Raw genomic sequence first — 14,311 nt, forward strand, 5'->3', positions numbered from 1 at the left:
AGTTCTTGCAGAAGCAGTGGGAGACATGGCCAAAGAAACCAGTTGAGGATGAAGCATAAAAAGCCACCGCAGAAGAGGTCTCTTTCCTGAAGAGGCAAAGAGGAGCCAAGAAGACAGTTAAGCTACTTAGGGGGATGTGCTCAATTTTTCTACCTTTTGGAAACATCCTGCTGGAGTCTGGGGTAGGGTGGAAGTTGGGCTGGATGAGCCTGAGATAAGGTGAAAAGACCAGTACCGTTTTTGTCCAGCTGAGAGAGACGAGGGCTCACAGCAAGGCAGTGGCCGAGGCGGTGGGGAGCCTCCATAGCTACCACCGCCATTTAGGAAAAAGATCACAGAACACAAAACAGACAGAATGGAGATGGGGGTAAACAGAATGATTCATGCTCCTGGGTGTTTGGCAGGGCCTCAAACATGATCAGGAATAAGAGGACTGGGTTTGGTGAGGACTTAGCACACATGTAGTGAGTTAAACAGCATATCAAGAGGAGAACAGTACTACACACAAAACACCACTGGGTTTTAGGTTATTGTGCCAAATTAGACAAAGGAACAGATGCTATCCGTTCAGGTTAAGCAAACGATATTTGAACTCTTTTTTCAAGATTCCTCTTTGCACAATTTCCCCCCTTGTCTGGGAGCAACCTCGCTGATACACATTGGAGTAATTTCCCTGTTATCCCTTAACAGCGGCTGAAAATCTCATTCTAGGTCCACAGCAGCAGTTATTAAGAAACTGTGACCTCTTCTTCCCTAGACTTCCTACTTCTCAACTCTGCTCAATAGTTTGTGCTATTGCCAAAGCCTTCTTTCATTGCATGAGTGTGACCATGTAATTTCTGGTGCATTTTAGAGTAGTCCAAGATTTATTGAGAATTCATAACTTCCCAGAAAGTCTTTGGGTCTGAGTTATAAATATAAACAAGATAAAGTCTGCCCCCAAGAACTTTATGAAATAGGCAGGGAGCCCATTCAGCCATTCAATAGCTAGTTGTTCCGTAGCGTTGTGGTACTAAGGGAAACGTGGGAAATGCGCAGTGGAACTAGACACGATTCCTGCCATTAAAGAGTTTTATGTCTGATGGAGAAGGCAAATAAATCAAGCCTTAAAGCAATGGGTGATAAGTGATATATTAGACATAAGATGCCTTGGGAGCACGGAATAGGAACAGCCAACCCGTATCTAGATGTTCAGAGAAGCTTTCTGTACATGACATGTCCATAAATCACAGAATACAAAGTCTACTAGGAATAGCGTCCAAAGAAAGGTATATACCAACTGCTCTGGAAAAGGGACAAGTTCATTCCAACTCAGTGGATCCAGCAAGAGTTTTGGGAAGACACTACATTTTAGTTAGATCTTGGAAGGGTCAAGTGAATTAATTCCTGCAAGCAAAGGAGGAAACATAAGGGCATGTTTGGGGAATGGGGAGGTGTCCTTCACTAAGATCAGGTTTGGGGCTATAAGACACAAGGAGACAGACATACACTTTTTAAAAAGTTACAGTATAGGAAATATAGTCAATAGTATTGTAATAACGTATGGTGACAAACAGCGACTAGATTTATGGTGGTAAGCATTGAGCAATGTACAGAATTGTCGATCACCGTTGTACACATGAAACTAATGCAACATTGTATATCAACTAGACTTCAATCATAAAAATTAAAGTTAAAAAAAGTTAATAGCAAATCGAGTTAAAAAGTACCGCGACATTCAAGAAATACCATGAAGTAGTAAGCGATGAAGAGCTAAGCGAGAGGCAAAGGCTGGAAGCACAGGTTTGATGAACGGTGAGGTCATCAGCGTGTCTGAATCGCAAGGGCCTGCACAGCCCTGTGGTCACAGGCTCCGTGTGGGCTGGAAAGGCATTCTTGCCTACCGGGACGATGCTGGGTAAATGACGAGGGTTAATGGAGTTAATCTTTCCTCAGCTAGCCAGAAATCGTGAGGGCCTGGAGCTCCTTGCTACCGTGTGCGCACTTTAACCAAAACTTCGCTTGAAGTGTAGGGGCCCCGAAGGGAACTGAGTAAAGCGCCATTCTGTTGCTTGTTCAGGCGCAAATCAAGAAGCCGAATAACTGGCCTCCAAAAGTTGCACAAAGGCTATCGGCCCTTATGTCCAGAGTTCTAAGCCTCTTAGGGGTGAGAGTGGGGCCGGTGGGGAGTATGAAGGGATCCACAGACAGCAAAGGAGGGTCTTGACAGGTGTTTCTGGATGGGGTTTTTTTTCCCCATTCTCCCTAAGGGAAGGCCATGTAGGACAGAATATTGAACTTGAAGCTTGGGTCTCTGCCACTACCTGACCCTAACACTGAACAGACATTTAATGTTTCAGTCTCTGCATCCCATGTCCCCATTTGTAAACTAAGGTTGTGTGGGTACCATACTAATAGCTAAGTACTTAGGGTTGACCATATGTCAGGTCAGGCGTTTCCTCTCTTTTTAACTGAAGTATAATTGACATACAGTGTTATATTAGCTTCAGGTATATTAACAGTGATGACGCTATGCTCACCATAATTGTACTTAGCATCTGTCACCATATAACATTATTACAACATTTAGGATATTACAATATTTACATATGATGATAATTATAAATGACGATACTGTTTATTCCACTTCTCTCTTTATCCGCACAACCACCGCGGTAATATTACTAACCCAATTTGACTCAGGACATTCAGTTCAGAGTGCTTAAGTAACACGTCCAAGGTCACACAGCAATAGCTGCAGGGCCAGACCGCATCCCGAAAATGCCGGACTCGAACACCACGCGATCCCAGTCCCATAGGGGTTAATCTCCCCCCAAGGCGCCCAGGGTCCCCTTCCCTTGACTACCGGACACCTCCCCCTCCTCCTCCCTGAACTCCCGGGGAACGCGCCCCTTCCACCACCGGGCATGCTCAGTGGCTCACGAAGGATCTCCGTTCGGCCTCGGGAAATTTTTCACGCCGCTCGGGCGGCCGAGCCCGCCCCGCCCACGGCTCCTTCTCATTGGATTGGTCAAATTCAGCAAGTAGACGAGGAGGCGCAGATGACCTCCCAACCCCCCCGCCCCAAGCGCCCTGGGCGCGCGCGCTCCGAGCGTGCGTGCGTGCGTGTGAGTGAGCACGTGAGGGCCCGGAACGTGCACAGGGGGAGGGGGCAGGAAACGGGAGGCGAGGGGCGGGGCCGCCGTTGCCATGGCAGTGACGTCAGGCGTCGGAGAGCGAACCCGCCCCTGCCCCACGCGCGCGCGCGCACACAGAGACATGCACACGCGCGCGCACCGCCGCTCTCCCTCAGACACACTGGAGGGAAAGGTCAAACTAAAGGCGAGGGAGCGGGGAGGCCGGAGGGAGCCGCCGCCGCGCGCCATGACGGACGCGGCCGAGGCTGCTTTCTCGCCGCCGACACCGCCGAGCCGCTGCTCTCGCCGCGCCCCCTGCCCCCGCCCCCCGTGCCCCCCTCCCCCCCCCGGCTCTCGCGCGTCCCCGCGCCCCCTCCCCACGGCGCTCCGGGCGCGCGTCGGGCCTGGGGCGCGCGCCGGGCGGGCGCGGGCGCGGGCGCGGGTGCGGGAGGGTGGGGGCCGCGGCGGGCGGCCGGCCTCCTCGCGCGACCCCCGGTCCCTCCGCCCGTGCCCTGGGCGAGAGCCCGCCAGGTGAGTGCGGCGGCGGGGGGCAGAGGGCGTCAGGAGAGGACCGGGGAGCGCTCAGCCCCCCGCCTGACCCCTTCCGGGGACGCTGACAGGCTCTCGGGACCCGGCCTCTGGGGGGCGTCGCAGGGTCAGCCTGTCGGGGGGCCTTTTCTGGCGCCCCCGCCCCTCGAGGTCGAGCCCCGGCATGGTAGGGGGCTCCGTGCAGGGGGAGTGCAGCCGCCGGGTAGGAGTTGGCAGGGCGACCCGGGCGTGGGGACAGGCGACGGGAGGCAGGTGGGCCCCTCTCTGGGGCTTGGTAAAGTGCGGGGAGGGGGCGAGGGGCCGGGCAAGGTGCGCGCGGGGGGCCCGCGGGAAGCTTTCCGGACGTGGTCCTCGGGCAGTTGGGAGAAACTCTGCCCTTGGGACGAGGCGCTGTGCTTTTGCCCGGGCCAGCGAAAGTGGCGGATTTTACAGCGAAACTCAGGGAAGCCAGGCAGGACCGGACGGGAGAGGGACCGGGAGGACCCGTCTGGATGGGCACCAGGGATGAAGAAATCCGCCTGTGGGTAGCACTGGGGCATGATGTGTGGACGTTGCCATGCCAATGTTTGGCTGTTTGTTGCTTGTGGTTATTTTAGGACTAAATGATTAAAAAAAAAAAAAAAAGTTACTTGGGAGAGAGGGAACTGCTTGGATGGTCATGAGTTCTTCCCTGGGTATGCAGGAAATGGGTAAATCTTTCACATTACCACCCCCCAACGGAATCCGTGCCCAGTGGGCTTTAACAATAATAAATACAAAACGCTGGAGCAGCCGAAACCCGGCAGTGTTTGTCAGCTGAGTTTCAGGTGTCAGGCTCCGTGTTCCGTGGGAGAAAAACAGGAGGACACGGTAGTACTTGATATGCTCAAGCAGTCGCCTTTTTGTAATAAGCTTTGGAGCCCATCAAAGGGGAGTTTAGTTGTAACTGCCAGGGTTAAGTAATCACATTGACCCAGTGCCACCCACCAATCAGGAGCTTCCCTGAGTGTAACTTGGAAGACTGCTACCAGCCCAGGACTGTGCTGATTGTGAATTACCAGTGGTTCGGCTGGATTTTTTTCCTCTTTAATTTTCCGCTATTACCTTGCATTTACCAGACGTTACAATGAATTACCCAGTTGAACTCCTCTCCACTAAATCACTTTTAAATTCTCAGGCGCTAGCTCTGACGGGTCTTTTTTCCCCCCATGTTTGAAAGTTGTTTGGATATTTCAAATATAATAGCTTCAAATTGATAAGGAGTTTTTTGAGTATAAGTCCAGCTTAAACAGATTATACACCAAGCGGGTGACGTGTTTTAAAATTTAAATCTCATCCAAGAAAACTTATGGTTTGTGAACGGCACAGGTTGTGACAGCTGCCGTCACAGAGGAGATGTCTGAAGGAGTCTTCTGTGAAGGATAAGAGAACACCCAGGACACCTGGTGAGTTTGATATTAACCGGCAGGTCCCCCCCCCCCCCCCCCCCTGCAAACTTGCTCCTTACTTGAGCATTTCTGACACGTGGGAGCCACTTCTGTTGCTTGTGGATCTTTGGTTATTTGTCATTTTCAGAAAGTTCTGTCGACAGAAAACTCTCACTTCAAAATTGAGTCGTTGTGGCATGAACCCAAGGCACCAAAGAGTTTCAGTACGAGATGTAAAGAAGGATCATTCAGTTTGGGATCTTGTTCATTCTTTCTGTGCAGCAATTTTTGTACCTGGCTGTGTGCTGTGACACCCTTTAAAGGGCTTCCTCCTATTGGCTGTTGCTGACATATGTCTGTATACAGTCCTGTAATGGGCTGTTTGACTGTTACAACCTAAAGCATCATTTCCTGTACTATAGAAATAATTTTTTATTGCCCATCCTTCCTTCTCTCTGTTGAAAGGGAACTGTAGAATTGGGCAGATCAGCACTTACTCAGCATATGCCCCACGTGTGAGTCTCATTGACCTTGGTAGCATCATGGAGGTCATGTGTTCATGGAGATAAACTGTGCTTGAACAGTTTCCACCAAATGATAAAGACACATGGGAAAGAGATTTGAGATATGCATATCTTGATTTTTTTTTTAAGTCGTTTTTATTGGGAATTTATTGTGGTCATTGCCAAAAATAATTCATTGATTTCTTTTGGGAGAATACATACTTTTCTATTTTACATTTAAAAAATTCTTTTTTCAACTTTTCTAGTATTGCTTGTATATTCTACCACTGACAAATGTTTTTTGGGGTGACCTTTTTAAAGCTTGGGAACTAGGGAGAAGGGCAGTAATGCTGGGGTGAATTTGGCCTGGGAAAGCAGCTGTGCTCCAAGAAATTTGATATTTACAAGTATAAGATAACAAATTAAGTAGTGGTTAGTTATGTTATATGAGAATTCTCTATTTTTACAAAAAGAATTCATTAAAAGATGCCTTCAGATAATCCCTTTTATATGGTAATTACCAAGCAGGACTTGATTTATAAAAAATCATTTGGCATACAACGATTTAGGGATAGGATTTTGGCGTTATGTAAGATTTATCAGGGTTCTTTGAATTGTCCCTTTCTGAAAAGTGAGGACAAAGTTAATATTTATGGGCTTCTTAAATTCGAGTGTATTGCTTGCTTGTATGCTACCTATTAATGTTTTAACTGAATGGAAAACTTGTCATCTGATTTGTGCTGTGCCATCTAAGGAGCACATTGAAACCTAGTGAAAATGTCAAAATGTTATGGTCAGGTTTGTGTGGAAGTCCATCCAAGGTGGTGTAGTTACTGAAGCATCAAAAGCACCTTGTCATAGGATCCTGTTAGTAGGACGGCGGTCTGGTAGCATAGGCCAACAAGTGGTTATACCCAGACTTCAGCAAAATCAAAATAAATAGATTAGGTCCAAAGTCCACATGCAGTGAAAACCATTACCTTGAATTTTTCTCTAGGTGCAAATTATTCCTCAGAATTAAAGGCTTGATTTTCCTAAGCTGTAATTCTGTTTGGGTCACTTGTGAAAAATTCTATTTTGATAAAAGAACAACTTACGTACTCTGTAAACTTTCCAGGGAGCTTTTTTTTTTTTTTCTTTTTGTTAGTGCAGTTGGATTTATTTGGAATCACAGGGGATATTGAGTGAAGTACTCGGGGAGTTGTCTTTCTGAAATCATTTTGCTTGGGCGATGTAAAAACAAAAAAAGGAATGTGAGTTAATATGAGTGGAACTTGCTTATGGATTAGCTCAGACTTTATGTTGGGATATGGGGTAAAGGAAGGAACCGGGCACAGGCTTTATTAAGGATAACTGATCAAACTTACTTTGCCTTATACTGTTCATGCCTGGCTTCATAAGACTGACACTCCTTCTCGATTTTAGAGAAGTCTTATTTTTAGAGAAGGACTTTAGATAAGAGCTAAGTGTATAGAAGCATTCAAAGTATCAGAGTATTTGAGTGCTTTAATAGTTTTTGTTTTTGTGCATCAGGCAGAAAGCAAGAAATTATTTTCATGCTGAATATGGCTTGAGAGCCCAACTTTGGGATAATGGGCACAGTTTTGTTCCTCTTAACATAATTGAATATTATAAAAATTGAGAGAGCAGCTTGAATGATGCCATTGATTTCTTAGTACAGGCTCTTAGTTCCTCTGTTGAACAAATGAGTAAAAATGAGAATTGAAGATGTGATATTAAAAGAAATTTTTTCAATTTTTTTTTTTAATTTCAAGATGCTGTCTCAAAGGATTGCTAATTTTTGAGTATGGTGAAGTTAAAAAAAATTATTTGGATTTATCATTAATAAGGGTATGTAATTAAAAAAAAAAAACTTTTTAAACACATGCAGCAAGTAAGTAGACTGCTGCAAATTTAAAATATTTGTGCCAAGATCTGTGAGAATAGAGGTAATGATCAGAAATTTTAATTGGAACTTAAGGCCAATTTATGTTATTAACTTCATTATTCAACTCAGTGTCACTTGAAAAATATTTTATTTTTCTGTTCCCAGTTTTCTTTTCCTATAAAGTGCAATCAGTAGTGCAACATACTTTATGTAAAATTGGGTTTTTAAATATTTGCTAGACTTCTTAAGCATAAAATATTACCTAATGCTAATATGTGTGTGTAAATCTATTGTATGGGACTTTTAAAAGTTTTGACTTTATAATCTGCAAAAATTTGGACAAAAATTTTAAAAATAAGAAAGGCTGAGTTCAGAGTTATAGTCACCATGATGTTGTAAATTGTATTTTCCTCATTTTCCTTGAAGGATTTTCTTTCACTCTTGCTTGTTTGTATTTTCTAGATGCCAATCATGCTAGTTTTTAGTGTTTGATCATGGTATCTATACCATCAATAGAAAGTTCACTTGTAAAAACTGCTCTCTGTATCTTCTTCCAGCTGTTCTGAGGATTGTTTGAATTTCACTTACCGAATGTGCTTTAATCAGAAGTTACTACTAAATAGAAAAGTTATTGCAGTTTTCACAAACTAGAAGAAAATATAAATTTGTCTTAAGATATTTTATAAACATTTTTATGTTACTGCAGGGACAGTTAAACATAGTATGTATAATTTAGTGTTTCTCACTGTTATTAACATTTGTTCTAACTTAGCTTCATTTGATGCATTATTAAAGTCAGTAATAGTAGGTATACAGTCTCATTTAAAAATATCTGTTTGTGGAATGTTTTTCAAGAAAACTTGCCCTTAAATAGGCAAAAGATGAAAATTTCACCCTGAAATCTTCTAATTGAATATATAGGTAAATGTTTGATATCACGCATTGTTTTGATTGTTATCTTACATATGAGGATTTTTTGTGTGTTTCTTTAGGATTACTTTCAAGTACTTTTTATTTTTTAAAAAAGCTTTCCTTTGGGGTGCCTGGGTGGTTCAGTCGGTTAAGCGCCCGAGTCTTGATTTCAGCTCAGGTCATGATCTCCTGATTCATGGGTATAGATAGAGCCCTGGGTCAGGCCCTGTGCTGCCAATGTGGAACCTGCTTGGGACTCTCTCCCTCCCTCCCTCCCTCTCCCGCCACCCTCTCTCTCTGCCCTTCCCTTGCATGTGTGTGCTCTCTCTCTCTCTCATAAATAAACAGACATTAAAAAAAAACTTTTCTTTAAAAAAAAGGCATTTTATTCTTAATGACCATTTCAGAGTCCTCAGACTTTTATTTTATTTATTTATTTTTAATTTATTTCATTTTTTAGAGAGAGAGAGAGATCACAAGCAGGGGAAAGGGACAGAGAGAGAGAGAGAGAGGGAGGGAGGGAAGGAGGGAGGGAGAGAGAATCCCAAACAGGCTCCGCACCCAGTGTGGGGCCTGACATGGGGCTTGATCTCACTACCATGAGATCATGACCTGAGCCAAAATCAAGAGTCGGATGCTTAACTGACTGAGCTACTCAGGTGCCCCAGGAGTCCTCAGACTTTTATATTTGAAAGAACTGGAAATGAGTAATTTATTAAGCCTTTTCCATAAAATGCATTAATTAATTGGAGCATATGATGTAGTTTATTTTTACTATAATCAGAGAGTTGTCTTTATCCTAAACAAATTTATAGAATAATAGTTGGCTCTTTGGGCAAATTTAGGTAGTGTAGACTGTGCCCAGAAATGATCTTTTGAATGCAAAGTGTTGGACTAAGTTTACAATATCCTATGGAAATGATATTTACCTTATAAAGACATTTGTAGTATGTTTAAGGATGCTTTCTTAAACACGTCTGTAAGTAAATATATTATACGTGTTGTTCACGTGATGTATTGAAGGGTTTAATTTATATCCTATGCTTCTCTCCCCTCTTCTGCCTTTTAATAATTGTCAGTTGTTGGCCTTTAGCCACATACTATGAGGGAACTTTTAATGCATGATTGATTGGCCCAGGGTGGTGGTGGTTTTTTCCTAGTGCCTTGTCTGATGGGGAACAAGGAGATTGTCCTGTAACTCTTAATACATGTTAAATATTGTTGTGAATGTTTGGTTTTAATCAGTCAGTCTGTATAAAGGGGGAAATACTTTAAAAATTCTTGAGACGATATAAGTGGTTCTGTTCCCTGTCGCCCCTCCTCCGGCCCCTAACTCTATTGTGAGGAACAGAGAGGGTAACTGTAAGGAAGCATTGTAGGAGTTCGATGAGGTCTATGAAGGGAATGTACTTGTTTTGATACAAAGCATGCTAAATTCATCATTGCATACCTTTCCTTCAGGGTGTAACCTGGCTTTTTTTATTAGCGCTTGTGACTATGAAGAGTTGAGAAGAGCAAACTGCCAGGAGAAGCATATGGGAATCTTTAATCAGTTTACATAATATTGCTGATGGCTGAGGATAAGCAGTTTCACACTGATGATCATTTTCCGTGATCACAGGTAGAGCTCCAAATTTTATAAGGCGGAGGACAGATGCTCAGGTGAAAAGTGGGGAAGGATTTTCGGATTCGAAGTCATTGTCGAGAAAATTCAAGGTTACCAATCTTGAAAAAAAATTACGTTATATCAATTATAATATTTTCTAACACTGTACCGATTTTGAATATCCTGTGGCCATAAACACCCTAGTGTGTGTCCAAACATAAATCCTAATCTAGGTTAGAAAATTGGTCACTGAAAGTAGAGTTTTGGGGCGCCTGGGTGGCTCAGTCGGTTGAGCGTCTGACTTCAGCTCAGGTCATGACCTCACACTTTGTGGGTTTGAGCCCCACGTCAGGCTCTGTGCTGACAGCTCGGAGCCTGGAACCTGCTTCAGATTCTGTGTCTCCCCTCTCTCTGTCCCTTCCCTGCTCATGCTCTGTCTCTCTCCCAAAAATAAATAAACATTAAAATTTTTTTAAAAAAAAGTTAGAGTTTAACTGAAGGATGAAAAAGCTGATAATCTTTATCTTTTTTCTGTATTATAACACTTTGTTAATTAAAAAAAAATTTTTTTATGTTTATTTCTGAGACAGAGACAGAGCACGAGTCGGGGAGGGGCAGAGAGGGAGACACAGAATCCGAAGTAGGCTCCAGGCTCTGAGTTGTCAGCACAGAGCCCGACGTGGGGCTCAAACTCACAAACCGTGAGATCGTGACCTGAGGCGAAGTTGGTCGCTCAACCGACCGAGCCACCCAGACGTCCCTGTTGTTAATTTTTTCAGGCCTAGTACCATTCGCTTAGTTTTATGTACGCCTAGCTCTATAATTGAAGAGAAATTATGGGAATGATTCCTTGAGAAGCTAGAACCACATTGAGAGAGGTATGAGGTAAATAGAGCATAATTGTATAGATATACTAATTTTTTTTTCTAAAGCAGTGGTTTTGACACTATTCTGTAAAAGGTTCTAGAGGAAGTCAAGCAGGTTCATTCCAATTTCAACTAGTGCAGTCTTACTTTGATCAGTTTTAAGTATGGAAGTTTGCATAAGGTTTCTTTTGAGAGCAAGGTTCTGTTGTTTAAAATAAAAAGTGTAATATCCATGATTGTTAGCATATTTGATCTTACCACTGTTCTGCTTAAATTATTACAGTGGTTGGGTCTCTTTAATATGATTTCTAAGACTTTTCTTTATCCAGCGTCAACTTAATTCTTCACCTCTTCTGTCACTCTTTCTCTCGCTCTCCATATAAACTCTGTATTCTAGTCCTACTTAAATTGCATGATAGTCCCTGAGAAGAAAATGTTCTTTTACAGGTCCATTCCTTTGCACATGGAGCTGCTCTCCTTCTTATGCTAGGCAGCACTCTGCTCCCTTGGAACCTTGGTCATAACTCCATAAAAGCATTTATTTCGTTGTTTTTAACTATGGCCCCCTCGAGAACAGAGACCATCTAATTTATCTTTGTATCCATACAATTTAGTGTTCATTAAGTATTCAAATGTCTGTTGGATAATTGCATTTAGAATTTGAGAAGTAGTAGAATGACTTTAATGCACACTCACGTGAATAAAACATCCCAGATCTAGTCCATGCAAAGTATTTTGAACGACATAGTGTCAGGCTAAGTATGTGAAAGGCATCCCATTGCACTTACCATGAAGTATAATAAAGCCAAAAGATACATAGAAAAGATTAGATTGATTAAGTTCTAGTGTCTTAAATGAAGTGTCATACTGGATTCAGTTATCTCATCCTAAAAGTTGGGTGTGAAAGCATTTTACCCATAAATTTCATACAGTCTTGATTGCCCACGAAACAATTTCTTCATTATGATTTAAGCTAATAGACACAAAAAGACCTCCATGTGTCAAAGTATACAGTGTGTTGACACCCTCTCATAGAGGTTAAAAAACGGGCCCTGGAGCTGCCCTGCCTGAAGTCCTATCCCTCGCCTGCCTGTCAATACTGTGTGATCTTCTGTAAGTTACTTAACCATTCTGTGCCTCCTTTTTCTTCTCTGTAAAATGAGGGTGTTGATAATACTGCTTTATGTGGCTGTGATGAAGCATATGTGTGAGTTATGTATGTTGAGCACTTAAGAGAATGCCCAACACACAGAAAACCCTCAATAAATGTTAGCTCTAATTAGTTTCTAGTGGCTCCTTATTTAAACAAATGAATGTGCACTGTGCATCATTTAAAAATAATTGCTTTACTGTAGGAGTATCTAATTGAAAAGAAAGTTAACATTTTTAGTTATATCTTTAACCTAGCAACTGTTTGATCTCCTTACTGACTCATTCTCCCATCTCCTAGTGGAGTATAGACTGTTTCTGTCAGATGGATCAATGAAGACATGGGAGATTTGAAACGATGTCCTCTTCATTTCTACAGCAGAGCATTTTTGTTCCCATGACCTGTGCAGTTTTTGCTAGTGCCCACAAGAGAGGAGGGAGAGAAACAGCGAGTAGAAGAATCCAGCAGCAAGTTCTTAAACAAGCCTTAACCTGTACCAAATAAGTCGTAAACTTTCATACTCCTTAGTAGAGGAAGGGTGTGCAGCAGCTTTTTTCCTTGTTTACATTTTCCTTTACTATTTTGGCTTGGAAAGATAGATTTGTTTCATAGTGAATTTTTTTTTAATATTTATTTTTGAGAGAGAGAGAGAGCGCGAATGGGGGAGGAGCAGAGAGAGAGGGAGACACAGAATCCGAAGCAGGCTCCGGGCTGTGAGCTGTCAGCACAGAATCCGACGCAGGGCTCGAACTCACACATGGAAGATCATGACCTGAGCCGAAGTTGGACGCTCAACCGACTGAGCCACCCAGGCACCCCAAGATAGATTTGTTTTAAATCTGAAAATATATTTATTCCAAAAAGGTACATACATATTTACTTTAATTAGTCAGTGAGCCTGTTTTTTAAGTTCATTTTTTACATTTACATGCCTGCAGTGAGGGAAATCAGTAGGGTATCATTTGTGTTAGTGCTGGGTACTATGAGATCCCGTTAAATATGCCCATGCAGGATGCAAAGACAATTTTGAAGGAGGAAGAAGTTTGTATCCCAATATGTTTTATAAAGGGGGGTGTTTTTTTTTGAAAATGTTTATTTATTTTGAGAGAGAGCAGGGGAAGGGCAGAGAAGGAGAGAGAGAATCCCAGGCAGGCCCCATGCTCAGCACAGAGTCCAACGCGGGGCTCGATTTCACAACCGTGAGATCATGACCTGAGCAAAAATCAAGAGTTGGACGCCAAACCAACTGAGCCGCACAGATGCTCCAAGAGTGGTTATTCTCATAACAAATAATATCCAATGTGTCCTTACAGCGTCCTTGACTTTCTGTCTTCCGTGTAGCAAGATATAATGGGTAACTTTTTAAAAACCGTCTCACTAAAGGAAGGACTTTAGCAAGCAATTTTGAGTGTTCACTGTGCTGTGAGTAATTTGCAGATGAGGAGCTACGATGTAAAGATAAATCAGGCATCGTGTTTATGTACTGTTTTATGACCTGCTGGTGAGACCAGAGGGTGAAGAGAAGACTTGGGAATTGAACCCTGCAAACAAGACTGGAAGAGTGCTGGGTTTTGAATAGAGTGAGCAAGCAAAACAAGACAAGAGCAAGGGGGCCGTTTTTAAATGCCAGGGGTGTGCAGCGTGACCGTGTGCTGTGGGAAATTTGGATGCTTGTACAGACTGGTACCCTTCGTGTCATCTTGTAGTTAGGACACTAGTTTAATGTTAGCAAATTTTTGCTTACGTGCCATTGTAGAAACTTTTAAAATATTTTTTGCACTTCCCTGAAAATTACAGGAGGCAGGTCACGCTAGGAAAAACAACTTCTAGAAGAAATACGATTTTGACTACACCGATTTCCTCTGTACAAACCAGGACGCTGTTCGTGTTTAATGTTATCTAGCCTTGAAATTTCGTTTCCCTTCGACAGCATGCCTTTCTGTGTTTGTCAGGCCAAACAACTTCTTGTTTTACTTATTATCTCAGTTCTTGTTCCTCATTGTTACTATTAGTATTAATATTATTAGTAGTATTTAATCAGAAAAGAGAAATACTATTTGGGCATTTCAGAAGCCTCAGAAATGCTTGGTTATGTGCAGGAGTAAGTTAGGTTTTATGACTTTCCTGGTTGGGTCTTCCCAATAGCACCTCCCCCATGCTGACCTTCACCCTTCATTGACTTAGAAAGTTTCTCATTGTTGGGAGAGAACTCCTTGATCTCCGTCCATTTCCCATCTAACTTTCACTTACTGGTTCTTGGCCATCTAGGGCTATATATGTGAAACTCACTCTTCTTACGATAACTCTTTCAAGTG

The 14,311-nt window shown here is 42.8% G+C and overlaps 1 protein-coding gene across 2 annotated transcripts in view; it reads left to right on the top strand.

The window, feature by feature from the left end:
- Positions 1-3,292: 3,292 nt before the first annotated feature.
- The window catches only part of ZFAT (zinc finger and AT-hook domain containing), a 350,430-nt gene continuing 339,411 nt past the window's right edge, over positions 3,293-14,311 (top strand). Inside the window, exons 1-2 of one of the 2 annotated variants that reach the window (XM_045453585.1) lie at positions 3,293-3,647; positions 5,013-5,089. The gene's annotated coding sequence lies outside the window, so the exon portion shown is untranslated. Of the gene's footprint in view, positions 3,648-5,012; positions 5,090-14,311 lie in introns of those variants that run through there. The other variant, XM_045453587.1, reaches the window with a different exon arrangement.

The sequence above is a fragment of the Leopardus geoffroyi genome, chromosome C3, assembly GCF_018350155.1.
Source record: "Leopardus geoffroyi isolate Oge1 chromosome C3, O.geoffroyi_Oge1_pat1.0, whole genome shotgun sequence".
In the NCBI taxonomy this organism is placed as follows: Eukaryota; Metazoa; Chordata; class Mammalia; order Carnivora; family Felidae; genus Leopardus; species Leopardus geoffroyi.